Source organism: Pelobates fuscus, chromosome 6 (genome assembly GCF_036172605.1).
Source record: "Pelobates fuscus isolate aPelFus1 chromosome 6, aPelFus1.pri, whole genome shotgun sequence".
Taxonomy (NCBI): Eukaryota; Metazoa; Chordata; class Amphibia; order Anura; family Pelobatidae; genus Pelobates; species Pelobates fuscus.
In genome coordinates, this window is record NC_086322.1 from 7,121,607 (window position 1) to 7,149,268 (window position 27,662).

General features: G+C 35.4%; 11 non-coding genes across 11 annotated transcripts; all 11 read left to right on the forward strand.

Moving 5' to 3' along the window:
• The first annotated feature begins 1,243 nt into the window (after positions 1 to 1,243).
• On the forward strand, positions 1,244 to 1,315 carry TRNAP-UGG (transfer RNA proline (anticodon UGG)). The gene has a single exon. It is a non-coding gene; the product is annotated as a tRNA-Pro (tRNA).
• An 8,429-nt stretch (positions 1,316 to 9,744) lies between these two features.
• On the forward strand, positions 9,745 to 9,816 carry TRNAP-AGG (transfer RNA proline (anticodon AGG)). Its single transcript has one exon. It is a non-coding gene; the product is annotated as a tRNA-Pro (tRNA).
• A 3,229-nt stretch (positions 9,817 to 13,045) lies between these two features.
• TRNAP-AGG (transfer RNA proline (anticodon AGG)) lies at positions 13,046 to 13,117 on the forward strand. Its single transcript has one exon. It is a non-coding gene; the product is annotated as a tRNA-Pro (tRNA).
• A 2,127-nt stretch (positions 13,118 to 15,244) lies between these two features.
• Positions 15,245 to 15,316, forward strand: TRNAP-AGG (transfer RNA proline (anticodon AGG)). The gene has a single exon. It is a non-coding gene; the product is annotated as a tRNA-Pro (tRNA).
• A 1,029-nt stretch (positions 15,317 to 16,345) lies between these two features.
• TRNAP-AGG (transfer RNA proline (anticodon AGG)) lies at positions 16,346 to 16,417 on the forward strand. Its single transcript has one exon. It is a non-coding gene; the product is annotated as a tRNA-Pro (tRNA).
• A 3,229-nt stretch (positions 16,418 to 19,646) lies between these two features.
• On the forward strand, positions 19,647 to 19,718 carry TRNAP-AGG (transfer RNA proline (anticodon AGG)). Its single transcript has one exon. It is a non-coding gene; the product is annotated as a tRNA-Pro (tRNA).
• A 2,127-nt stretch (positions 19,719 to 21,845) lies between these two features.
• Positions 21,846 to 21,917, forward strand: TRNAP-AGG (transfer RNA proline (anticodon AGG)). The gene has a single exon. It is a non-coding gene; the product is annotated as a tRNA-Pro (tRNA).
• A 1,029-nt stretch (positions 21,918 to 22,946) lies between these two features.
• Positions 22,947 to 23,018, forward strand: TRNAP-AGG (transfer RNA proline (anticodon AGG)). Its single transcript has one exon. It is a non-coding gene; the product is annotated as a tRNA-Pro (tRNA).
• Positions 23,019 to 24,046: 1,028 nt separating this feature from the next.
• On the forward strand, positions 24,047 to 24,118 carry TRNAP-AGG (transfer RNA proline (anticodon AGG)). Its single transcript has one exon. It is a non-coding gene; the product is annotated as a tRNA-Pro (tRNA).
• A 2,127-nt stretch (positions 24,119 to 26,245) lies between these two features.
• On the forward strand, positions 26,246 to 26,317 carry TRNAP-AGG (transfer RNA proline (anticodon AGG)). The gene has a single exon. It is a non-coding gene; the product is annotated as a tRNA-Pro (tRNA).
• Positions 26,318 to 27,346: 1,029 nt separating this feature from the next.
• On the forward strand, positions 27,347 to 27,418 carry TRNAP-AGG (transfer RNA proline (anticodon AGG)). Its single transcript has one exon. It is a non-coding gene; the product is annotated as a tRNA-Pro (tRNA).
• The last annotated feature ends 244 nt before the right edge of the window (positions 27,419 to 27,662 follow it).

Sequence of the window (27,662 nt, forward strand, 5' to 3'; positions counted from 1 at the left end):
AAAATGATATTGGAAAAACAGATCCTATTGAGGAAATTTAAAATCCTCACTTCAAAACGAAAACTTTGTTTCTATTTTGAGAACACAAACGCTGTCTGGCGCGTTAGTCTGGCAATTTTTTTCCTAAAACCCAACTAATGTAATGGCTCGTTGGTCTAGGGGTATGATTCTCGCTTTGGGTGCGAGAGGTCCCGGTTTCAAATCCCGGACGAGCCCAAGCAATTGGTGTTTTTCTTTTGAAACACGTAGCTTCCAACTGTGTTTAATATAGTCAGCAAAAATCATTTGTAGCAAAACCCTTCAAGTGCTCCACAGAGAAGATGTTGGCATGCCACCATCAATATATATATTTCCTGGTGCTTCTGATATCACCTTTCAAAGCTAACATCTTATATTAATACTCGTTTAGCTTTTACTTAGAAATGTATGAGAGAAATCATAAAAAATGTGTCGTTTTCATTATCAACCATTTAAAATCAATGGTTTATCGTAAGTCATTAATGCAAGTCCTAACTGCTCAGATGACGCTTTTAAGACTGCAAAGTCTTTCTTAAGACTGCAAAATCTTTGTTAACAACAAACAAAGGGGAAAAAATATATGTTTTGACATACGGAATTCTATTTTTATTCATACTTAGACTTGTGCAAATATGTGATGGAGAGGGTAGGTTTGAATCAAATTCCTTCCAGTACACGCCTGAATGTATCGATGAATAAAACTGTAAAGGTAAATTCAAGGCAGTCGTTACGTTCGACTGTGGATTCAAGTTATGGAACCAGGCCAACCTCCCCAAACATTATTTTGCACAAGACTATTTATAATTAATTTCTCCTCTGCACATCTTTACTTTATTTTCAACATGGTGATAGCATGCAGAATATGAGAAAGAAAGTTGAATCCTTCATGTGCTTTTCCAACATATATTTGAACCACAAATTTCTCCTAAACCAACAAAGCCCTCATAAACAATTAAGAAATGAATGGAAATTTTAAGTCTTCCCCAGCAATTTGACCAGAAACAGACTCAACTTTGACAACTGTCAATATGATTTATCACCATCGTACATAAACCTCAACTGTTAATTTACCCATACAATGAAAATGATATTGGAAAAACAGATCCTATTGAGGAAATTTAAAATCCTCACTTCAAAACGAAAACTTTGTTTCTATTTTGAGAACACAAACGCTGTCTGGCGCGTTAGTCTGGCAATTTTTTTCCTAAAACCCAACTAATGTAATGGCTCGTTGGTCTAGGGGTATGATTCTCGCTTTGGGTGCGAGAGGTCCCGGGTTCAAATCCCGGACGAGCCCAAGCAATTGGTGTTTTTCTTTTGAAACACGTAGCTTCCAACTGTGTTTAATATAGTCAGCAAAAATCATTTGTAGCAAAACCCTTCAAGTGCTCCACAGAGAAGATGTTGGCATGCCACCATCAATATATATATTTCCTGGTGCTTCTGATATCACCTTTCAAAGCTAACATCTTATATTAATACAAGTTTAGCTTTTACTTAGAATTGTATGAGAGAAATCATAAAAAATGTGTTGTTTTCATTATCAACCATTTCAAATCAATGGTTTATCGTAAGTCATTAATGAAAGTCCTAACTGCTCAGATGACGCTTTTAAGACTGCAAAGTCTTTCTTAAGACTGCAAAATCTTTGTTAACAACAAACAAAGGGGAAAAAAATATATGTTTTGACATACGGAATTCTATTTTTATTCATACTTAGACATGTGCAAATATGTGTTGGAGAGGGTAGGTTTGAATCAAATTCCTTCCAGTACACGCCTGAATGTATCGATGAATAAAACTGTAAAGGTAAATTCAAGGCAGTCGTTACGTTCGGCTGTGGATTCAAGTTATGGAACCAGGCCAACCTCCCCAAACATTATTTTGCACAAGACTATTTATAATTAATTTCTCCTCTGCACATCTTTACTTTATTTTCAACATGGTGATAGCATGCAGAATATGAGAAAGAAAGTTAAATCCTTCATGTGCTTTTCCAACATATATTTGAACCACAAATTTCTCCTAAACCAACAAAGCCCTCATAAACAATTAAGAAATGAATGGACATTTTAAGTCTTCCCCAGCAATTTGACCAGAAACAGACTCAACTTTGACAACTGTCAATATGATTTAACACCATCGTACATAAACCTCAACTGTTAATTTACACATACAATGAAAATGATATTGGAAAAACAGATCCTATTGAGGAAATTTAAAATCCTCACTTCAAAACGAAAACTTTGTTTCTATCTTGAGAACACAAACGCTGTCTGGCACGTTAGTCTGGCAATTTTTTTCCTAAAACCTAATTAATGTAATGGCTCGTTGGTCTAGGGGTATGATTCTCGCTTTGGGTGCGAGAGGTCCCGGGTTCAAATCCCGGACGATCCCAAGCAATTGGTGTTTTTATTTTGAAACACGTAGCTTCCAACTGTGTTTAATATAGTCAGCAAAAATAATTTGTAGCAAAACCCTTCATGTGCTCCACAGAGAAGATGTTGGCATGCCACCATCAATATATATTTCCTGGTGCTTCTGATATCACCTTTCAAAGCTAACATCTTATATTAATACAAGTTTAGCTTTTACTTAGAATTGTATGAGAGAAATCATAAAAAATGTGTTGTTTTCGTTATCAACAATTTAAAATCAATGGTTTATCGTAAGTCATTAATGCAAGTCCTAACTGCTCAGATGACGCTTTTAAGACTGCAAAGTCTTTCTTAAGACTGCAAAATCTTTGTTAACAACAAACAAAGGGGAAAAAAAATATATGTTTTGACATACGGAATTCTATTTTTATTCATACTTAGACATGTGCAAATATGTGTTGGAGAGGGTAGGTTTGAATCAAATTCCTTCCAGTACACGCCTGAATGTATCGATGAATAAAACTGTAAAGGTAAATTCAAGGCAGTCGTTACGTTCGGCTGTGGATTCAAGTTATGGAACCAGGCCAACCTCCCCAAACATTATTTTGCACAAGACTATGTATAATTAATTTCTCCTCTGCACATCTTTACTTTATTTTCAACATGGTGATAGCATGCAGAATATGAGAAAGAAAGTTAAATCCTGCATGTGCTTTTCCAACATATTTTTGAACCACAAATTTCTCCTAAACCAACAATGCCCTCATAAACAATTAAGAAATGAATGGAAATTTTAAGTCGTCCCCAGCAATTTGACCAGAAACAGACTCAACTTTGACAACTGTCAATATGATTTATCACCATCGTACATAAACCTCAACTGTTAATTTACCCATACAATGAAAATGATATTGGAAAAACAGATCCTATTGAGGAAATTTAAAATCCTCACTTCAAAACGAAAACTTTGTTTCTATTTTGAGAACACAAACGCTGTCTGGCGCGTTAGTCTTGCAATTTTTTTCCTAAAACCCAACTAATGTAATGGCTCGTTGGTCTAGGGGTATGATTCTCGCTTTGGGTGCGAGAGGTCCCCGGTTCAAATCCCGGACGAGCCCAAGCAATTGGTGTTTTTCTTTTGAAACACGTAGCTTCCAACTGTGTTTAATATAGTCAGCAAAAATCATTTGTAGCAAAACCCTTCAAGTGCTCCACAGAGAAGATGTTGGCATGCCACCATCAATATATATATTTCCTGGTGCTTCTGATATCACCTTTCAAAGCTAACATCTTATATTAATACAAGTTTAGCTTTTACTTAGAATTGTATGAGAGAAATCATAAAAAATGTGTTGTTTTCATTATCAACCATTTCAAATCAATGGTTTATCGTAAGTCATTAATGCAAGTCCTAACTGCTCAGATGACGCTTTTAAGACTGCAAAGTCTTTCTTAAGACTGCAAAATCTTTGTTAACAACAAACAAAGGGGAAAAAAATATATGTTTTGACATACGGAATTCTATTTTTATTCATCCTTAGACATGTGCAAATATGTGTTGGAGAGGGTAGGTTTGAATCAAATTCCTTCCAGTACACGCCTGAATGTATCGATGAATAAAACTGTAAAGGTAAACTCAAGGCAGTCGTTACGTTCGGCTGTGGATTCAAGTTATGGAACCAGGCCAACCTCCCCAAACATTATTTTGCACAAGACTATTTATAATTCATTTCTCCTCTGCACATCTTTACTTTATTTTCAACATGGTGATAGCATGCAGAATATGAGAAAGAAAGTTAAATCCTTCATGTGCTTTTCCAACATATATTTGAACCACAAATTTCTCCTAAACCAACAAAGCCCTCATAAACAATTAAGAAATGAATGGACATTTTAAGTCTTCCCCAGCAATTTGACCAGAAACAGACTCAACTTTGACAACTGTCAATATGATTTAACACCATCGTACATAAACCTAAACTGTTAATTTACCCATACAATGAAAATGATATTGGAAAAACAGATCCTATTGAGGAAATTTAAAATCCTCACTTCAAAACGAAAACTTTGTTTCTATTTTGAGAACACAAACGCTGTCTGGCGCGTTAGTCTGGCAATTTTTTTCCTAAAACCCAACTAATGTAATGGCTCGTTGGTCTAGGGGTATGATTCTCGCTTTGGGTGCGAGAGGTCCCGGTTTCAAATCCCGGACGAGCCCAAGCAATTGGTGTTTTTCTTTTGAAACACGTAGCTTCCAACTGTGTTTAATATAGTCAGCAAAAATCATTTGTAGCAAAACCCTTCAAGTGCTCCACAGAGAAGATGTTGGCATGCCACCATCAATATATATATTTCCTGGTGCTTCTGATATCACCTTTCAAAGCTAACATCTTATATTAATACAAGTTTAGCTTTTACTTAGAATTGTATGAGAGAAATCATAAAAAATGTGTTGTTTTCGTTATCAACCATTTAAAATCAATGGTTTATCGTAAGTCATTAATGCAAGTCTTAACTGCTCAGATGACGCTTTTAAGACTGCAAAGTCTTTCTTAAGACTGCAAAATCTTTGTTAACAACAAACAAAGGTGAAAAAATATATGTTTTGACATACGGAATTCTATTTTTATTCATACTTAGACATGTGCAAATATGTGTTGGAGAGGGTAGGTTTGAATCAAATTCCTTCCAGTACACGCCTGAATGTATCGATGAATAAAACTGTAAAGGTAAATTCAAGGCAGTCGTTACGTTCGGCTGTGGATTCAAGTTATGGAACCAGGCCAACCTCCCCAAACATTATTTTGCACAAGACTATTTATAATTAATTTCTCCTCTGCACATCTTTACTTTATTTTCAACATGGTGATAGCATGCAGAATATGAGAAAGAAAGTTAAATCCTTCATGTGCTTTTCCAACATATATTTGAACCACAAATTTCTCCTAAACAAACAAAGCCCTCATAAACAATTAAGAAATGAATGGACATTTTAAGTCTTCCCCAGCAATTTGACCAGAAACAGACTCAACTTTGACAACTGTCAATATGATTTAACACCATCGTACATAAACCTCAACTGTTAATTTACACATACAATGAAAATGATATTGGAAAAACAGATCCTATTGAGGAAATTTAAAATCCTCACTTCAAAACGAAAACTTTGTTTCTATTTTGAGAACACAAACGCTGTCTGGCGCGTTAGTCTGGCAATTTTTTTCCTAAAACCCAACTAATGTAATGGCTCGTTGGTCTAGGGGTATGATTCTCGCTTTGGGTGCGAGAGGTCCCGGTTTCAAATCCCGGACGAGCCCAAGCAATTGGTGTTTTTCTTTTGAAACACGTAGCTTCCAACTGTGTTTAATATAGTCAGCAAAAATCATTTGTAGCAAAACCCTTCAAGTGCTCCACAGAGAAGATGTTGGCATGCCACCATCAATATATATATTTCCTGGTGCTTCTGATATCACCTTTCAAAGCTAACATCTTATATTAATACAAGTTTAGCTTTTACTTAGAATTGTATGAGAGAAATCATAAAAAATTTGTTGTTTTCGTTATCAACCATTTAAAATCAATGGTTTATCGTAAGTCATTAATGCAAGTCTTAACTGCTCAGATGACGCTTTTAAGACTGCAAAGTCTTTCTTAAGACTGCAAAATCTTTGTTAACAGCTAACAAAGGGGAAAAAATATATGTTTTGACATACGGAATTCTATTTTTATTCATACTTAGACATGTGCAAATATGTGTTGGAGAGGGTAGGTTTGAATCAAATTCCTTCCAGTACACGCCTGAATGTATCGATGAATAAAACTGTAAAGGTAAATTCAAGGCAGTCGTTACGTTCGGCTGTGGATTCAAGTTATGGAACCAGGACAACCTCCCCAAACATTATTTTGCACAAGACTATTTATAATTAATTTCTCCTCTGCACATCTTTACTTTATTTTCAACATGGTGATAGCATGCAGAATATGAGAAAGAAAGTTAAATCCTTCATGTGCTTTTCCAACATATATTTGAACCACAAATTTCTCCTAAACCAACAAAGCCCTCATAAACAATTAAGAAATGAATGGACATTTTAAGTCTTCCCCAGCAATTTAACCAGAAACAGACTCAACTTTGACAACTGTCAATATGATTTAACACCATCGTACATAAACCTCAACTGTTAATTTACCCATACAATGAAAATGATATTGGAAAAACAGATCCTATTGAGGAAATTTAAAATCCTCCCTTCAAAACAAAAACTTTGTTTCTATTTTGAGAACACAAACGCTGTCTGGCGCGTTAGTCTGGCAATTTTTTTCCTAAAACCCAACTAATGTAATGGCTCGTTGGTCTAGGGGTATGATTCTCGCTTTGGGTGCGAGAGGTCCCGGTTTCAAATCCCGGACGAGCCCAAGCAATTGGTGTTTTTCTTTTGAAACACGTAGCTTCCAACTGTGTTTAATATAGTCAGCAAAAACCAAACAAAGGTGAAAAAATATATGTTTTGACATACGGAATTCTATTTTTATTCATACTTAGACATGTGCAAATATGTGTTGGAGAGGGTAGGTTTGAATCAAATTCCTTCCAGTACACGCCTGAATGTATCGATGAATAAAACTGTAAAGGTAAATTCAAGGCAGTCGTTACGTTCGGCTGTGGATTCAAGTTATGGAACCAGGCCAACCTCCCCAAACATTATTTTGCACAAGACTATTTATAATTAATTTCTCCTCTGCACATCTTTACTTTATTTTCAACATGGTGATAGCATGCAGAATATGAGAAAGAAAGTTAAATCCTTCATGTGCTTTTCCAACATATATTTGAACCACAAATTTCTCCTAAACCAACAAAGCCCTCATAAACAATTAAGAAATGAATGGACATTTTAAGTCTTCCCCAGCAATTTGACCAGAAACAGACTCAACTTTGACAACTGTCAATATGATTTAACACCATCGTACATAAACCTAAACTGTTAATTTACCCATACAATGAAAATGATATTGGAAAAACAGATCCTATTGAGGAAATTTAAAATCCTCACTTCAAAACGAAAACTTTGTTTCTATTTTGAGAACACAAACGCTGTCTGGCGCGTTAGTCTGGCAATTTTTTTCCTAAAACCCAACTAATGTAATGGCTCGTTGGTCTAGGGGTATGATTCTCGCTTTGGGTGCGAGAGGTCCCGGTTTCAAATCCCGGACGAGCCCAAGCAATTGGTGTTTTTCTTTTGAAACACGTAGCTTCCAACTGTGTTTAATATAGTCAGCAAAAATCATTTGTAGCAAAACCCTTCAAGTGCTCCACAGAGAAGATGTTGGCATGCCACCATCAATATATATATTTCCTGGTGCTTCTGATATCACCTTTCAAAGCTAACATCTTATATTAATACTCGTTTAGCTTTTACTTAGAAATGTATGAGAGAAATCATAAAAAATGTGTCGTTTTCATTATCAACCATTTAAAATCAATGGTTTATCGTAAGTCATTAATGCAAGTCCTAACTGCTCAGATGACGCTTTTAAGACTGCAAAGTCTTTCTTAAGACTGCAAAATCTTTGTTAACAACAAACAAAGGGGAAAAAATATATGTTTTGACATACGGAATTCTATTTTTATTCATACTTAGACTTGTGCAAATATGTGATGGAGAGGGTAGGTTTGAATCAAATTCCTTCCAGTACACGCCTGAATGTATCGATGAATAAAACTGTAAAGGTAAATTCAAGGCAGTCGTTACGTTCGACTGTGGATTCAAGTTATGGAACCAGGCCAACCTCCCCAAACATTATTTTGCACAAGACTATTTATAATTAATTTCTCCTCTGCACATCTTTACTTTATTTTCAACATGGTGATAGCATGCAGAATATGAGAAAGAAAGTTAAATCCTTCATGTGCTTTTCCAACATATATTAGAACCACAAATTTCTCCTAAACCAACAAAGCCCTCATAAACAATTAAGAAATGAATGGACATTTTAAGTCTTCCCCAGCAATTTGACCAGAAGCAGACTCAACTTTGACAACAGTCAATATGATTTATCACCATCGTACATAAACCTCAACTGTTAATTCACCCATACAATGAAAATGATATTGGAAAAACAGATCCTATTGAGGAATTTTAAAATCCTCACTTCAAAACGAAAACTTTGTTTCTATTTTGAGAACACAAACGCTGTCTGGCGCGTTAGTCTGGCAATTTTTTTCCTAAAACCCAACTAATGTAATGGCTCGTTGATCTAGGGGTATGATTCTCGCTTAGGGTGCGAGAGGTCCCGGGTTCAAATCCTGGACGAGCCCAAGCATTTGGTGTTTTTTCTTTTGAAACACGTAGCTTCGAACTGTGTTTAATATAGACAGCAAAAATCACTTATAGCAAAACCCTTCAAGTGCTCCAAATAGAAGATGTTGGCATGCCACCATCAATATATATATTTCCTGGTGCTTCTGATATCACCTTTCAAAGCTAACATCTTATATTAATACTCGTTTAGCTTTTACTTAGAAATGTATGAGAGAAATCATAAAAAATGTGTCGTTTTCATTATCAACCATTTAAAATCAATGGTTTATCGTAAGTCATTAATGCAAGTCCTAACTGCTCAGATGACGCTTTTAAGACTGCAAAGTCTTTCTTAAGACTGCAAAATCTTTGTTAACAACAAACAAAGGGGAAAAAAATATATGTTTTGACATACGGAATTCTATTTTTATTCATACTTAGACTTGTGCAAATATGTGATGGAGAGGGTAGGTTTGAATCAAATTCCTTCCAGTACACGCCTGAATGTATCGATGAATAAAACTGTAAAGGTAAATTCAAGGCAGTCGTTACGTTCGACTGTGGATTCAAGTTATGGAACCAGGCCAACCTCCCCAAACATTATTTTGCACAAGACTATTTATAATTAATTTCTCCTCTGCACATCTTTACTTTATTTTCAACATGGTGATAGCATGCAGAATATGAGAAAGAAAGTTAAATCCTTCATGTGCTTTTCCAACATATATTAGAACCACAAATTTCTCCTAAACCAACAAAGCCCTCATAAACAATTAAGAAATGAATGGACATTTTAAGTCTTCCCCAGCAATTTGACCAGAAGCAGACTCAACTTTGACAACAGTCAATATGATTTATCACCATCGTACATAAACCTCAACTGTTAATTCACCCATACAATGAAAATGATATTGGAAAAACAGATCCTATTGAGGAATTTTAAAATCCTCACTTCAAAACGAAAACTTTGTTTCTATTTTGAGAACACAAACGCTGTCTGGCGCGTTAGTCTGGCAATTTTTTTCCTAAAACCCAACTAATGTAATGGCTCGTTGGTCTAGGGGTATGATTCTCGCTTAGGGTGCGAGAGGTCCCGGGTTCAAATCCCGGACGAGCCCAAGCATTTGGTGTTTTTTCTTTTGAAACACGTAGCTTCGAACTGTGTTTAATATAGTCAGCAAAAATCACTTATAGCAAAACCCTTCAAGTGCTCCAAAGAGAAGATGTTGGCATGCCACCATCAATATATATATTTCCTGGTGCTTCTGATATCACCTTTCAAAGCTAACATCTTATATTAATACTCGTTTAGCTTTTACTTAGAAATGTATGAGAGAAATCATAAAAAATGTGTCGTGTTCATTATCAACCATTTAAAATCAATGGTTTATCGTAAGTCATTAATGCAAGTCCTAACTTCTCAGATGACGCTTTTAAGACTGCAAAGTCTTTCTTAAGACTGCAAAATCTTTGTTAACAACAAACAAAGGGGAAAAAATACATGTTTTGACATACGGAATTCTATTTTTATTCATACTTAGACTTGTGCAAATATGTGATGGAGAGGGTAGGTTTGAATCAAATTCCTTCCAGTACACGCCTGAATGTATCGATGAATAAAACTGTAAAGGTAAATTCAAGGCAGTCGTTACGTTCGACTGTGGATTCAAGTTATGGAACCAGGCCAACCTCCCCAAACATTATTTTGCACAAGACTATTTATAATTAATTTCTCCTCTGCACATCTTTACTTTATTTTCAACATGGTGATAGCATGCAGAATATGAGAAAGAAAGTTAAATCCTTCATGTGCTTTTCCAACATATATTAGAACCACAAATTTCTCCTAAACCAACAAAGCCCTCATAAACAATTAAGAAATGAATGGACATTTTAAGTCTTCCCCAGCAATTTGACCAGAAGCAGACTCAACTTTGACAACAGTCAATATGATTTATCACCATCGTACATAAACCTCAACTGTTAATTCACCCATACAATTAAAATGATATTGGAAAAACAGATCCTATTGAGGAATTTTAAAATCCTCACTTCAAAACGAAAACTTTGTTTCTATTTTGAGAACACAAACGCTGTCTGGTGCGTTAGTCTGGCAATTTTTTTCCTAAAACCCAACTAATGTAATGGCTCGTTGGTCTAGGGGTATGATTCTCGCATAGGGTGCGAGAGGTCCCGGGTTCAAATCCCAGACGAGCCCAAGCATTTGGTGTTTTTTCTTTTGAAACACGTAGCTTCCAACTGTGTTTAATATAGTCAGCAAAAATCACTTATAGCAAAACCCTTCAAGTGCTCCAAAGAGAAGATGTTGGCATGCCACCATCAATATATATATTTCCTGGTGCTTCTGATATCACCTTTCAAAGCTAACATCTTATATTAATACTCGTTTAGCTTTTACTTAGAAATGTATGAGAGAAATCATAAAAAATGTGTCGTTTTCATTATCAACCATTTAAAATCAATGGTTTATCGTAAGTCATTAATGCAAGTCCTAACTGCTCAGATGACGCTTTTAAGACTGCAAAGTCTTTCTTAAGACTGCAAAATCTTTGTTAACAACAAACAAAGGGGAAAAAATACATGTTTTGACATACGGAATTCTATTTTTATTCATACTTAGACTTGTGCAAATATGTGATGGAGAGGGTAGGTTTGAATCAAATTCCTTCCAGTACACGCCTGAATGTATCGATGAATAAAACTGTAAAGGTAAATTCAAGGCAGTCGTTACGTTCGACTGTGGATTCAAGTTATGGAACCAGGCCAACCTCCCCAAACATTATTTTGTACAAGACTATTTATAATTAATTTCTCCTCTGCACATCTTTACTTTATTTTCAACATGGTGATAGCATGCAGAATATGAGAAAGAAAGTTAAATCCTTCATGTGCTTTTCCAACATATATTAGAACCACAAATTTCTCCTAAACCAACAAAGCCCTCATAAACAATTAAGAAATGAATGGACATTTTAAGTCTTCCCCAGCAATTTGACCAGAAGCAGACTCAACTTTGACAACAGTCAATATGATTTATCACCATCGTACATAAACCTCAACTGTTAATTCACCCATACAATGAAAATGATATTGGAAAAACAGATCCTATTGAGGAATTTTAAAATCCTCACTTCAAAACGAAAACTTTGTTTCTATTTTGAGAACACAAACGCTGTCTGGCGCGTTAGTCTGGCAATTTTTTTCCTAAAACCCAACTAATGTAATGGCTCGTTGGTCTAGGGGTATGATTCTCGCTTAGGGTGCGAGAGGTCCCGGGTTCAAATCCTGGACGAGCCCAAGCATTTGGTGTTTTTTCTTTTGAAACACGTAGCTTCGAACTGTGTTTAATATAGACAGCAAAAATCACTTATAGCAAAACCCTTCAAGTGCTCCAAATAGAAGATGTTGGCATGCCACCATCAATATATATATTTCCTGGTGCTTCTGATATCACCTTTCAAAGCTAACATCTTATATTAATACTCGTTTAGCTTTTACTTAGAAATGTATGAGAGAAATCATAAAAAATGTGTCGTTTTCATTATCAACCATTTAAAATCAATGGTTTATCGTAAGTCATTAATGCAAGTCCTAACTGCTCAGATGACGCTTTTAAGACTGCAAAGTCTTTCTTAAGACTGCAAAATCTTTGTTAACAACAAACAAAGGGGAAAAAAATATATGTTTTGACATACGGAATTCTATTTTTATTCATACTTAGACTTGTGCAAATATGTGATGGAGAGGGTAGGTTTGAATCAAATTCCTTCCAGTACACGCCTGAATGTATCGATGAATAAAACTGTAAAGGTAAATTCAAGGCAGTCGTTACGTTCGACTGTGGATTCAAGTTATGGAACCAGGCCAACCTCCCCAAACATTATTTTGCACAAGACTATTTATAATTAATTTCTCCTCTGCACATCTTTACTTTATTTTCAACATGGTGATAGCATGCAGAATATGAGAAAGAAAGTTAAATCCTTCATGTGCTTTTCCAACATATATTAGAACCACAAATTTCTCCTAAACCAACAAAGCCCTCATAAACAATTAAGAAATGAATGGACATTTTAAGTCTTCCCCAGCAATTTGACCAGAAGCAGACTCAACTTTGACAACAGTCAATATGATTTATCACCATCGTACATAAACCTCAACTGTTAATTCACCCATACAATGAAAATGATATTGGAAAAACAGATCCTATTGAGGAATTTTAAAATCCTCACTTCAAAACGAAAACTTTGTTTCTATTTTGAGAACACAAACGCTGTCTGGCGCGTTAGTCTGGCAATTTTTTTCCTAAAACCCAACTAATGTAATGGCTCGTTGGTCTAGGGGTATGATTCTCGCTTAGGGTGCGAGAGGTCCCGGGTTCAAATCCCGGACGAGCCCAAGCATTTGGTGTTTTTTCTTTTGAAACACGTAGCTTCGAACTGTGTTTAATATAGTCAGCAAAAATCACTTATAGCAAAACCCTTCAAGTGCTCCAAAGAGAAGATGTTGGCATGCCACCATCAATATATATATTTCCTGGTGCTTCTGATATCACCTTTCAAAGCTAACATCTTATATTAATACTCGTTTAGCTTTTACTTAGAAATGTATGAGAGAAATCATAAAAAATGTGTCGTGTTCATTATCAACCATTTAAAATCAATGGTTTATCGTAAGTCATTAATGCAAGTCCTAACTTCTCAGATGACGCTTTTAAGACTGCAAAGTCTTTCTTAAGACTGCAAAATCTTTGTTAACAACAAACAAAGGGGAAAAAATACATGTTTTGACATACGGAATTCTATTTTTATTCATACTTAGACTTGTGCAAATATGTGATGGAGAGGGTAGGTTTGAATCAAATTCCTTCCAGTACACGCCTGAATGTATCGATGAATAAAACTGTAAAGGTAAATTCAAGGCAGTCGTTACGTTCGACTGTGGATTCAAGTTATGGAACCAGGCCAACCTCCCCAAACATTATTTTGCACAAGACTATTTATAATTAATTTCTCCTCTGCACATCTTTACTTTATTTTCAACATGGTGATAGCATGCAGAATATGAGAAAGAAAGTTAAATCCTTCATGTGCTTTTCCAACATATATTAGAACCACAAATTTCTCCTAAACCAACAAAGCCCTCATAAACAATTAAGAAATGAATGGACATTTTAAGTCTTCCCCAGCAATTTGACCAGAAGCAGACTCAACTTTGACAACAGTCAATATGATTTATCACCATCGTACATAAACCTCAACTGTTAATTCACCCATACAATTAAAATGATATTGGAAAAACAGATCCTATTGAGGAATTTTAAAATCCTCACTTCAAAACGAAAACTTTGTTTCTATTTTGAGAACACAAACGCTGTCTGGTGCGTTAGTCTGGCAATTTTTTTCCTAAAACCCAACTAATGTAATGGCTCGTTGGTCTAGGGGTATGATTCTCGCATAGGGTGCGAGAGGTCCCGGGTTCAAATCCCAGACGAGCCCAAGCATTTGGTGTTTTTTCTTTTGAAACACGTAGCTTCCAACTGTGTTTAATATAGTCAGCAAAAATCACTTATAGCAAAACCCTTCAAGTGCTCCAAAGAGAAGATGTTGGCATGCCACCATCAATATATATATTTCCTGGTGCTTCTGATATCACCTTTCAAAGCTAACATCTTATATTAGTACTCGTTTAGCTTTTACTTAGAAATGTATGAGAGAAATCATAAAAATGTGTCGTTTTCATTATCAACCATTTAAAATCAATGGTTTATCGTAAGTCATTAATGCAAGTCCTAACTGCTCAGATGACGCTTTTAAGACTGCAAAGTCTTTCTTAAGACTGCAAAATCTTTGTTAACAACAAACAAAGGGGAAAAAATACATGTTTTGACATACGGAATTCTATTTTTATTCATACTTAGACTTGTGCAAATATGTGATGGAGAGGGTAGGTTTGAATCAAATTCCTTCCAGTACACGCCTGAATGTATCGATGAATAAAACTGTAAAGGTAAATTCAAGGCAGTCGTTACGTTCGACTGTGGATTCAAGTTATGGAACCAGGCCAACCTCCCCAAACATTATTTTGTACAAGACTATTTATAATTAATTTCTCCTCTGCACATCTTTACTTTATTTTCAACATGGTGATAGCATGCAGAATATGAGAAAGAAAGTTAAATCCTTCATGTGCTTTTCCAACATATATTAGAACCACAAATTTCTCCTAAACCAACAAAGCCCTCATAAACAATTAAGAAATGAATGGACATTTTAAGTCTTCCCCAGCAATTTGACCAGAAGCAGACTCAACTTTGACAACAGTCAATATGATTTATCACCATCGTACATAAACCTCAACTGTTAATTCACCCATACAATGAAAATGATATTGGAAAAACAGATCCTATTGAGGAATTTTAAAATCCTCACTTCAAAACGAAAACTTTGTTTCTATTTTGAGAACACAAACGCTGTCTGGCGCGTTAGTCTGGCAATTTTTTTCCTAAAACCCAACTAATGTAATGGCTCGTTGGTCTAGGGGTATGATTCTCGCTTAGGGTGCGAGAGGTCCCGGGTTCAAATCCCGGACGAGCCCAAGCATTTGGTGTTTTTTCTTTTGAAACACGTAGCTTCGAACTGTGTTTAATATAGTCAGCAAAAATCACTTATAGCAAAACCCTTCAAGTGCTCCAAAGAGAAGATGTTGGCATGCCACCATCAATATATATATTTCCTGGTGCTTCTGATATCACCTTTCAAAGCTAACATCTTATATTAATACTCGTTTAGCTTTTACTTAGAAATGTATGAGAGAAATCATAAAAAATGTGTCGTTTTCATTATCAACCATTTAAAATCAATGGTTTATCGTAAGTCATTAATGCAAGTCCTAACTTCTAAGATTACGCTTTTAAGACTGCAAAGTCTTTCTTAAGACTGCAAAATCTTTGTTAACAACAAACAAAGGGGAAAAAAATATATGTTTTGACATACGGAATTCTATTTTTATTCATACTTAGACTTGTGCAAATATGTGATGGAGAGGGTAGGTTTGAATCAAATTCCTTCCAGTACACGCCTGAATGTATTGATGAATAAAACTGTAAAGGTAAATTCAAGGCAGTCGTTTTGTTCGACTGTGGATTCAAGTTATGGAACCAGGCCAACCTCCCCAAACATTATTTTGCACAAGACTATTTATAATTAATTTCTCCTCTGCACAACTTTACTTTATTTTCAACATGGTGATAGCATGCAGAATATGAGAAAGAAAGTTAAATCCTTCATGTGCTTTTCCAACATATATTAGAACCACAAATTTCTCCTAAACCAACAAAGCCCTCATAAACAATTAAGAAATGAATGGACATTTTAAGTCTTCCCCAGCAATTTGACCAGAAGCAGACTCAACTTTGACAACAGTCAATATGATTTATCACCATCGTACATAAACCTCAACTGTTAATTCACCCATACAATGAAAATGATATTGGAAAAACAGATCCTATTGAGGAATTTTAAAATCCTCACTTCAAAACGAAAACTTTGTTTCTATTTTGAGAACACAAACGCTGTCTGGCGCGTTAGTCTGGCAATTTTTTTCCTAAAACCCAACTAATGTAATGGCTCGTTGGTCTAGGGGTATGATTCTCGCTTAGGGTGCGAGAGGTCCCGGGTTCAAATCCCGGACGAGCCCAAGCATTTGGTGTTTTTTCTTTTGAAACACGTAGCTTCGAACTGTGTTTAATATAGTCAGCAAAAATCACTTATAGCAAAACCCTTCAAGTGCTCCAAAGAGAAGATGTTGGCATGCCACCATCAATATATATATTTCCTGGTGCTTCTGATATCACCTTTCAAAGCTAACATCTTATATTAATACTCGTTTAGCTTTTACTTAGAAATGTATGAGAGAAATCATAAAAAATGTGTCGTTTTCATTATCAACCATTTAAAATCAATGGTTTATCGTAAGTCATTAATGCAAGTCCTAACTGCACAGATGACGCTTTTAAGACTGCAAAGTCTTTCTTAAGACTGCAAAATCTTTGTTAACAACAAACAAAGGGGAAAAAATACATGTTTTGACATACAGAATTCTATTTTTATTCATACTTAGACTTGTGCAAATATGTGATGGAGAGGGTAGGTTTGAATCAAATTCCTTCCAGTACACGCCTGAATGTATCGATGAATAAAACTGTAAAGGTAAATTCAAGGCAGTCGTTACGTTCGACTGTGGATTCAAGTTATGGAACCAGGCCAACCTCCCCAAACATTATTTTGCACAAGACTATTTATAATTAATTTCTCCTCTGCACATCTTTACTTTATTTTCAACATGGTGATAGCATGCAGAATATGAAAAAGAAAGTTAAATCCTTCATGTGCTTTTCCAACATATATTAGAACCACAAATTTCTCCTAAACCAACAAAGCCCTCATAAACAATTAAGAAATGAATGGACATTTTAAGTCTTCCCCAGCAATTTGACCAGAAGCAGACTCAACTTTGACAACAGTCAATATGATTTATCACCATCGTACATAAACCTCAACTGTTAATTCACCCATACAATGAAAATGATATTGGAAAAACAGATCCTATTGAGGAATTTTAAAATCCTCACTTCAAAACGAAAACTTTGTTTCTATTTTGAGAACACAAACGCTGTCTGGCGCGTTAGTCTGGCAATTTTTTTCCTAAAACCCAACTAATGTAATGGCTCGTTGGTCTAGGGGTATGATTCTCGCATAGGGTGCGAGAGGTCCCGGGTTCAAATCCCAGACGAGCCCAAGCATTTGGTGTTTTTTCTTTTGAAACACGTAGCTTCCAACTGTGTTTAATATAGTCAGCAAAAATCACTTATAGCAAAACCCTTCAAGTGCTCCAAAGAGAAGATGTTGGCATGCCACCATCAATATATATATTTCCTGGTGCTTCTGATATCACCTTTCAAAGCTAACATCTTATATTAATACTCGTTTAGCTTTTACTTAGAAATGTATGAGAGAAATCATAAAAAATGTGTCGTTTTCATTATCAACCATTTAAAATCAATGGTTTATCGTAAGTCATTAATGCAAGTCCTAACTGCTCAGATGACGCTTTTAAGACTGCAAAGTCTTTCTTAAGACTGCAAAATCTTTGTTAACAACAAACAAAGGGGAAAAAATACATGTTTTGACATACGGAATTCTATTTTTATTCATACTTAGACTTGTGCAAATATGTGATGGAGAGGGTAGGTTTGAATCAAATTCCTTCCAGTACACGCCTGAATGTATCGATGAATAAAACTGTAAAGGTAAATTCAAGGCAGTCGTTACGTTCGACTGTGGATTCAAGTTATGGAACCAGGCCAACCTCCCCAAACATTATTTTGTACAAGACTATTTATAATTAATTTCTCCTCTGCACATCTTTACTTTATTTTCAACATGGTGATAGCATGCAGAATATGAGAAAGAAAGTTAAATCCTTCATGTGCTTTTCCAACATATATTAGAACCACAAATTTCTCCTAAACCAACAAAGCCCTCATAAACAATTAAGAAATGAATGGACATTTTAAGTCTTCCCCAGCAATTTGACCAGAAGCAGACTCAACTTTGACAACAGTCAATATGATTTATCACCATCGTACATAAACCTCAACTGTTAATTCACCCATACAATGAAAATGATATTGGAAAAACAGATCCTATTGAGGAATTTTAAAATCCTCACTTCAAAACGAAAACTTTGTTTCTATTTTGAGAACACAAACGCTGTCTGGCGCGTTAGTCTGGCAATTTTTTTCCTAAAACCCAACTAATGTAATGGCTCGTTGGTCTAGGGGTATGATTCTCGCTTAGGGTGCGAGAGGTCCCGGGTTCAAATCCTGGACGAGCCCAAGCATTTGGTGTTTTTTCTTTTGAAACACGTAGCTTCGAACTGTGTTTAATATAGACAGCAAAAATCACTTATAGCAAAACCCTTCAAGTGCTCCAAATAGAAGATGTTGGCATGCCACCATCAATATATATATTTCCTGGTGCTTCTGATATCACCTTTCAAAGCTAACATCTTATATTAATACTCGTTTAGCTTTTACTTAGAAATGTATGAGAGAAATCATAAAAAATGTGTCGTTTTCATTATCAACCATTTAAAATCAATGGTTTATCGTAAGTCATTAATGCAAGTCCTAACTGCTCAGATGACGCTTTTAAGACTGCAAAGTCTTTCTTAAGACTGCAAAATCTTTGTTAACAACAAACAAAGGGGAAAAAAATATATGTTTTGACATACGGAATTCTATTTTTATTCATACTTAGACTTGTGCAAATATGTGATGGAGAGGGTAGGTTTGAATCAAATTCCTTCCAGTACACGCCTGAATGTATCGATGAATAAAACTGTAAAGGTAAATTCAAGGCAGTCGTTACGTTCGACTGTGGATTCAAGTTATGGAACCAGGCCAACCTCCCCAAACATTATTTTGCACAAGACTATTTATAATTAATTTCTCCTCTGCACATCTTTACTTTATTTTCAACATGGTGATAGCATGCAGAATATGAGAAAGAAAGTTAAATCCTTCATGTGCTTTTCCAACATATATTAGAACCACAAATTTCTCCTAAACCAACAAAGCCCTCATAAACAATTAAGAAATGAATGGACATTTTAAGTCTTCCCCAGCAATTTGACCAGAAGCAGACTCAACTTTGACAACAGTCAATATGATTTATCACCATCGTACATAAACCTCAACTGTTAATTCACCCATACAATGAAAATGATATTGGAAAAACAGATCCTATTGAGGAATTTTAAAATCCTCACTTCAAAACGAAAACTTTGTTTCTATTTTGAGAACACAAACGCTGTCTGGCGCGTTAGTCTGGCAATTTTTTTCCTAAAACCCAACTAATGTAATGGCTCGTTGGTCTAGGGGTATGATTCTCGCTTAGGGTGCGAGAGGTCCCGGGTTCAAATCCCGGACGAGCCCAAGCATTTGGTGTTTTTTCTTTTGAAACACGTAGCTTCGAACTGTGTTTAATATAGTCAGCAAAAATCACTTATAGCAAAACCCTTCAAGTGCTCCAAAGAGAAGATGTTGGCATGCCACCATCAATATATATATTTCCTGGTGCTTCTGATATCACCTTTCAAAGCTAACATCTTATATTAATACTCGTTTAGCTTTTACTTAGAAATGTATGAGAGAAATCATAAAAAATGTGTCGTGTTCATTATCAACCATTTAAAATCAATGGTTTATCGTAAGTCATTAATGCAAGTCCTAACTTCTCAGATGACGCTTTTAAGACTGCAAAGTCTTTCTTAAGACTGCAAAATCTTTGTTAACAACAAACAAAGGGGAAAAAATACATGTTTTGACATACGGAATTCTATTTTTATTCATACTTAGACTTGTGCAAATATGTGATGGAGAGGGTAGGTTTGAATCAAATTCCTTCCAGTACACGCCTGAATGTATCGATGAATAAAACTGTAAAGGTAAATTCAAGGCAGTCGTTACGTTCGACTGTGGATTCAAGTTATGGAACCAGGCCAACCTCCCCAAACATTATTTTGCACAAGACTATTTATAATTAATTTCTCCTCTGCACATCTTTACTTTATTTTCAACATGGTGATAGCATGCAGAATATGAGAAAGAAAGTTAAATCCTTCATGTGCTTTTCCAACATATATTAGAACCACAAATTTCTCCTAAACCAACAAAGCCCTCATAAACAATTAAGAAATGAATGGACATTTTAAGTCTTCCCCAGCAATTTGACCAGAAGCAGACTCAACTTTGACAACAGTCAATATGATTTATCACCATCGTACATAAACCTCAACTGTTAATTCACCCATACAATTAAAATGATATTGGAAAAACAGATCCTATTGAGGAATTTTAAAATCCTCACTTCAAAACGAAAACTTTGTTTCTATTTTGAGAACACAAACGCTGTCTGGTGCGTTAGTCTGGCAATTTTTTTCCTAAAACCCAACTAATGTAATGGCTCGTTGGTCTAGGGGTATGATTCTCGCATAGGGTGCGAGAGGTCCCGGGTTCAAATCCCAGACGAGCCCAAGCATTTGGTGTTTTTTCTTTTGAAACACGTAGCTTCCAACTGTGTTTAATATAGTCAGCAAAAATCACTTATAGCAAAACCCTTCAAGTGCTCCAAAGAGAAGATGTTGGCATGCCACCATCAATATATATATTTCCTGGTGCTTCTGATATCACCTTTCAAAGCTAACATCTTATATTAGTACTCGTTTAGCTTTTACTTAGAAATGTATGAGAGAAATCATAAAAATGTGTCGTTTTCATTATCAACCATTTAAAATCAATGGTTTATCGTAAGTCATTAATGCAAGTCCTAACTGCTCAGATGACGCTTTTAAGACTGCAAAGTCTTTCTTAAGACTGCAAAATCTTTGTTAACAACAAACAAAGGGGAAAAAATACATGTTTTGACATACGGAATTCTATTTTTATTCATACTTAGACTTGTGCAAATATGTGATGGAGAGGGTAGGTTTGAATCAAATTCCTTCCAGTACACGCCTGAATGTATCGATGAATAAAACTGTAAAGGTAAATTCAAGGCAGTCGTTACGTTCGACTGTGGATTCAAGTTATGGAACCAGGCCAACCTCCCCAAACATTATTTTGTACAAGACTATTTATAATTAATTTCTCCTCTGCACATCTTTACTTTATTTTCAACATGGTGATAGCATGCAGAATATGAGAAAGAAAGTTAAATCCTTCATGTGCTTTTCCAACATATATTAGAACCACAAATTTCTCCTAAACCAACAAAGCCCTCATAAACAATTAAGAAATGAATGGACATTTTAAGTCTTCCCCAGCAATTTGACCAGAAGCAGACTCAACTTTGACAACAGTCAATATGATTTATCACCATCGTACATAAACCTCAACTGTTAATTCACCCATACAATGAAAATGATATTGGAAAAACAGATCCTATTGAGGAATTTTAAAATCCTCACTTCAAAACGAAAACTTTGTTTCTATTTTGAGAACACAAACGCTGTCTGGCGCGTTAGTCTGGCAATTTTTTTCCTAAAACCCAACTAATGTAATGGCTCGTTGGTCTAGGGGTATGATTCTCGCTTAGGGTGCGAGAGGTCCCGGGTTCAAATCCCGGACGAGCCCAAGCATTTGGTGTTTTTTCTTTTGAAACACGTAGCTTCGAACTGTGTTTAATATAGTCAGCAAAAATCACTTATAGCAAAACCCTTCAAGTGCTCCAAAGAGAAGATGTTGGCATGCCACCATCAATATATATATTTCCTGGTGCTTCTGATATCACCTTTCAAAGCTAACATCTTATATTAATACTCGTTTAGCTTTTACTTAGAAATGTATGAGAGAAATCATAAAAAATGTGTCGTTTTCATTATCAACCATTTAAAATCAATGGTTTATCGTAAGTCATTAATGCAAGTCCTAACTTCTAAGATTACGCTTTTAAGACTGCAAAGTCTTTCTTAAGACTGCAAAATCTTTGTTAACAACAAACAAAGGGGAAAAAAATATATGTTTTGACATACGGAATTCTATTTTTATTCATACTTAGACTTGTGCAAATATGTGATGGAGAGGGTAGGTTTGAATCAAATTCCTTCCAGTACACGCCTGAATGTATTGATGAATAAAACTGTAAAGGTAAATTCAAGGCAGTCGTTTTGTTCGACTGTGGATTCAAGTTATGGAACCAGGCCAACCTCCCCAAACATTATTTTGCACAAGACTATTTATAATTAATTTCTCCTCTGCACAACTTTACTTTATTTTCAACATGGTGATAGCATGCAGAATATGAGAAAGAAAGTTAAATCCTTCATGTGCTTTTCCAACATATATTAGAACCACAAATTTCTCCTAAACCAACAAAGCCCTCATAAACAATTAAGAAATGAATGGACATTTTAAGTCTTCCCCAGCAATTTGACCAGAAGCAGACTCAACTTTGACAACAGTCAATATGATTTATCACCATCGTACATAAACCTCAACTGTTAATTCACCCATACAATGAAAATGATATTGGAAAAACAGATCCTATTGAGGAATTTTAAAATCCTCACTTCAAAACGAAAACTTTGTTTCTATTTTGAGAACACAAACGCTGTCTGGCGCGTTAGTCTGGCAATTTTTTTCCTAAAACCCAACTAATGTAATGGCTCGTTGGTCTAGGGGTATGATTCTCGCTTAGGGTGCGAGAGGTCCCGGGTTCAAATCCCGGACGAGCCCAAGCATTTGGTGTTTTTTCTTTTGAAACACGTAGCTTCGAACTGTGTTTAATATAGTCAGCAAAAATCACTTATAGCAAAACCCTTCAAGTGCTCCAAAGAGAAGATGTTGGCATGCCACCATCAATATATATATTTCCTGGTGCTTCTGATATCACCTTTCAAAGCTAACATCTTATATTAATACTCGTTTAGCTTTTACTTAGAAATGTATGAGAGAAATCATAAAAAATGTGTCGTTTTCATTATCAACCATTTAAAATCAATGGTTTATCGTAAGTCATTAATGCAAGTCCTAACTGCACAGATGACGCTTTTAAGACTGCAAAGTCTTTCTTAAGACTGCAAAATCTTTGTTAACAACAAACAAAGGGGAAAAAATACATGTTTTGACATACAGAATTCTATTTTTATTCATACTTAGACTTGTGCAAATATGTGATGGAGAGGGTAGGTTTGAATCAAATTCCTTCCAGTACACGCCTGAATGTATCGATGAATAAAACTGTAAAGGTAAATTCAAGGCAGTCGTTACGTTCGACTGTGGATTCAAGTTATGGAACCAGGCCAACCTCCCCAAACATTATTTTGCACAAGACTATTTATAATTAATTTCTCCTCTGCACATCTTTACTTTATTTTCAACATGGTGATAGCATGCAGAATATGAAAAAGAAAGTTAAATCCTTCATGTGCTTTTCCAACATATATTAGAACCACAAATTTCTCCTAAACCAACAAAGCCCTCATAAACAATTAAGAAATGAATGGACATTTTAAGTCTTCCCCAGCAATTTGACCAGAAGCAGACTCAACTTTGACAACAGTCAATATGATTTATCACCATCGTACATAAACCTCAACTGTTAATTCACCCATACAATGAAAATGATATTGGAAAAACAGATCCTATTGAGGAATTTTAAAATCCTCACTTCAAAACGAAAACTTTGTTTCTATTTTGAGAACACAAACGCTGTCTGGCGCGTTAGTCTGGCAATTTTTTTCCTAAAACCCAACTAATGTAATGGCTCGTTGGTCTAGGGGTATGATTCTCGCTTAGGGTGCGAGAGGTCCCGGGTTCAAATCCCGGACGAGCCCAAGCATTTGGTGTTTTTTCTTTTGAAACACGTAGCTTCGAACTGTGTTTAATATAGTCAGCAAAAATCACTTATAGCAAAACCCTTCAAGTGCTCCAAAGAGAAGATGTTGGCATGCCACCATCAATATATATATTTCCTGGTGCTTCTGATATCACCTTTCAAAGCTAACATCTTATATTAATACTCGTTTAGCTTTTACTTAGAAATGTATGAGAGAAATCATAAAAAATGTGTCGTGTTCATTATCAACCATTTAAAATCAATGGTTTATCGTAAGTCATTAATGCAAGTCCTAACTTCTCAGATGACGCTTTTAAGACTGCAAAGTCTTTCTTAAGACTGCAAAATCTTTGTTAACAACAAACAAAGGGGAAAAAATACATGTTTTGACATACGGAATTCTATTTTTATTCATACTTAGACTTGTGCAAATATGTGATGGAGAGGGTAGGTTTGAATCAAATTCCTTCCAGTACACGCCTGAATGTATCGATGAATAAAACTGTAAAGGTAAATTCAAGGCAGTCGTTACGTTCGACTGTGGATTCAAGTTATGGAACCAGGCCAACCTCCCCAAACATTATTTTGCACAAGACTATTTATAATTAATTTCTCCTCTGCACATCTTTACTTTATTTTCAACATGGTGATAGCATGCAGAATATGAGAAAGAAAGTTAAATCCTTCATGTGCTTTTCCAACATATATTAGAACCACAAATTTCTCCTAAACCAACAAAGCCCTCATAAACAATTAAGAAATGAATGGACATTTTAAGTCTTCCCCAGCAATTTGACCAGAAGCAGACTCAACTTTGACAACAGTCAATATGATTTATCACCATCGTACATAAACCTCAACTGTTAATTCACCCATACAATTAAAATGATATTGGAAAAACAGATCCTATTGAGGAATTTTAAAATCCTCACTTCAAAACGAAAACTTTGTTTCTATTTTGAGAACACAAACGCTGTCTGGTGCGTTAGTCTGGCAATTTTTTTCCTAAAACCCAACTAATGTAATGGCTCGTTGGTCTAGGGGTATGATTCTTGCATAGGGTGCGAGAGGTCCCGGGTTCAAATCCCAGACGAGCCCAAGCATTTGGTGTTTTTTCTTTTGAAACACGTAGCTTCCAACTGTGTTTAATATAGTCAGCAAAAATCACTTATAGCAAAACCCTTCAAGTGCTCCAAAGAGAAGATGTTGGCATGCCACCATCAATATATATATTTCCTGGTGCTTCTGATATCACCTTTCAAAGCTAACATCTTATATTAGTACTCGTTTAGCTTTTACTTAGAAATGTATGAGAGAAATCATAAAAATGTGTCGTTTTCATTATCAACCATTTAAAATCAATGGTTTATCGTAAGTCATTAATGCAAGTCCTAACTGCTCAGATGACGCTTTTAAGACTGCAAAGTCTTTCTTAAGACTGCAAAATCTTTGTTAACAACAAACAAAGGGGAAAAAATACATGTTTTGACATACGGAATTCTATTTTTATTCATACTTAGACTTGTGCAAATATGTGATGGAGAGGGTAGGTTTGAATCAAATTCCTTCCAGTACACGCCTGAATGTATCGATGAATAAAACTGTAAAGGTAAATTCAAGGCAGTCGTTACGTTCGACTGTGGATTCAAGTTATGGAACCAGGCCAACCTCCCCAAACATTATTTTGTACAAGACTATTTATAATTAATTTCTCCTCTGCACATCTTTACTTTATTTTCAACATGGTGATAGCATGCAGAATATGAGAAAGAAAGTTAAATCCTTCATGTGCTTTTCCAACATATATTAGAACCACAAATTTCTCCTAAACCAACAAAGCCCTCATAAACAATTAAGAAATGAATGGACATTTTAAGTCTTCCCCAGCAATTTGACCAGAAGCAGACTCAACTTTGACAACAGTCAATATGATTTATCACCATCGTACATAAACCTCAACTGTTAATTCACCCATACAATGAAAATGATATTGGAAAAACAGATCCTATTGAGGAATTTTAAAATCCTCACTTCAAAACGAAAACTTTGTTTCTATTTTGAGAACACAAACGCTGTCTGGCGCGTTAGTCTGGCAATTTTTTTCCTAAAACCCAACTAATGTAATGGCTCGTTGGTCTAGGGGTATGATTCTCGCTTAGGGTGCGAGAGGTCCCGGGTTCAAATCCCGGACGAGCCCAAGCATTTGGTGTTTTTTCTTTTGAAACACGTAGCTTCGAACTGTGTTTAATATAGTCAGCAAAAATCACTTATAGCAAAACCCTTCAAGTGCTCCAAAGAGAAGATGTTGGCATGCCACCATCAATATATATATTTCCTGGTGCTTCTGATATCACCTTTCAAAGCTAACATCTTATATTAATACTCGTTTAGCTTTTACTTAGAAATGTATGAGAGAAATCATAAAAAATGTGTCGTTTTCATTATCAACCATTTAAAATCAATGGTTTATCGTAAGTCATTAATGCAAGTCCTAACTTCTAAGATTACGCTTTTAAGACTGCAAAGTCTTTCTTAAGACTGCAAAATCTTTGTTAACAACAAACAAAGGGGAAAAAAATATATGTTTTGACATACGGAATTCTATTTTTATTCATACTTAGACTTGTGCAAATATGTGATGGAGAGGGTAGGTTTGAATCAAATTCCTTCCAGTACACGCCTGAATGTATTGATGAATAAAACTGTAAAGGTAAATTCAAGGCAGTCGTTTTGTTCGACTGTGGATTCAAGTTATGGAACCAGGCCAACCTCCCCAAACATTATTTTGCACAAGACTATTTATAATTAATTTCTCCTCTGCACAACTTTACTTTATTTTCAACATGGTGATAGCATGCAGAATATGAGAAAGAAAGTTAAATCCTTCATGTGCTTTTCCAACATATATTAGAACCACAAATTTCTCCTAAACCAACAAAGCCCTCATAAACAATTAAGAAATGAATGGACATTTTAAGTCTTCCCCAGCAATTTGACCAGAAGCAGACTCAACTTTGACAACAGTCAATATGATTTATCACCATCGTACATAAACCTCAACTGTTAATTCACCCATACAATGAAAATGATATTGGAAAAACAGATCCTATTGAGGAATTTTAAAATCCTCACTTCAAAACGAAAACTTTGTTTCTATTTTGAGAACACAAACGCTGTCTGGCGCGTTAGTCTGGCAATTTTTTTCCTAAAACCCAACTAATGTAATGGCTCGTTGGTCTAGGGGTATGATTCTCGCTTAGGGTGCGAGAGGTCCCGGGTTCAAATCCCGGACGAGCCCAAGCATTTGGTGTTTTTTCTTTTGAAACACGTAGCTTCGAACTGTGTTTAATATAGTCAGCAAAAATCACTTATAGCAAAACCCTTCAAGTGCTCCAAAGAGAAGATGTTGGCATGCCACCATCAATATATATATTTCCTGGTGCTTCTGATATCACCTTTCAAAGCTAACATCTTATATTAATACTCGTTTAGCTTTTACTTAGAAATGTATGAGAGAAATCATAAAAAATGTGTCGTTTTCA